Source organism: Perissodus microlepis, chromosome 13 (assembly GCF_051167445.1).
Source record: "Perissodus microlepis isolate ML-2025 ecotype Zambia chromosome 13, ASM5116744v1, whole genome shotgun sequence".
In the NCBI taxonomy this organism is placed as follows: domain Eukaryota; kingdom Metazoa; phylum Chordata; class Actinopteri; order Cichliformes; family Cichlidae; genus Perissodus; species Perissodus microlepis.
This window is the reverse complement of record NC_140473.1, coordinates 16,541,756-16,542,859: the sequence shown is the minus strand read 5'-3', so window position 1 is coordinate 16,542,859 and position 1,104 is coordinate 16,541,756.

The following is a 1,104-nucleotide window of genomic DNA, read 5'->3' as shown; positions in this document are numbered from 1 at the left end:
TGCATTGCCGCCACCTGCTGGACCGGTGTAAATACACGTAAACAAAGGCTAAGATGGTAAATGAAAGAAATCTGTCAATGTGACTCTCGAGGATTTAACTATAAGAAATAAATGTGTAATATTACATTGCACAGGCTGTCCTGTATTATAAAACAATTAAACATACAATTAAACAATATAAAACAATATTTGTTAGTTTGCAGATTTTTTTCATCTTTATTTCTATAGTAGATATAGCAGAAAAAAAGATGTTGCATGAATGGCCACAGAGAAAGTCTTTATCGGTTGGAAAAGCTGAAACATATACAAAAAATATAATAAAATATGTGCCAACTATGCTCAAATTTATGCCCTGCTTCACATTTTCCAAAGTCTAATGGGTCCAACTGGAGTCTTTACTGGGGTGATTCTTGACCCTTGGGCCCTAAGGGTTTTAAACCCTTACTTCAGATTAGTATCGAAGTAGTAGTATCTCTGTTTTGACCAAGAATAAAAAGTTGGCTGTTTATCCATTTGTCAGTTTGTGCTTTCAAAGAACATGATTTGTGCTGTCATTGTGATATTTGAACCCAAACATGAGTAAAAAGTCAGAGAGCAATGCAGAAGCTGCAAAAGAAGCATGCACAATGCTGTTTCTTCAAGCTAAGACTTAAAGTTTTGGAGCTGGAAGTTTGATGAAGTACATTTTTTCATCATTTTACCAGAGCAAATGTTATTAAGGCTGTCAAATGGTTCTCTGTCACACAAATTTTGTGTGCACAAGCTGGTTATAACTGCCACAGTGATGAGGAAATAAAAAACCTCTGCAACGGCTGAAGACCAGGAAAACTGAGACTCCATCAGCAGGGTGGCCTAGCACGAACATCCAGTCTACAACTCCACCTGAGAGGAGAGACAGAAAAAAAGGAAAATTCCCCATTGCTTGGACCATTACACACAGAGCCAGCCTCTCTGATCAGATTATTCGGGCGGCTGGTGCCAACAGCTCTCTTGCTCAACCAACAGACCACAGCAAAGTACTCTCAGGGTGATTCCAGCTTTTTGTTTTTTTGTTTTTTAGCTCCAACAACCAGCCTGTGGGGGATCATGGGAAATTATAAAATC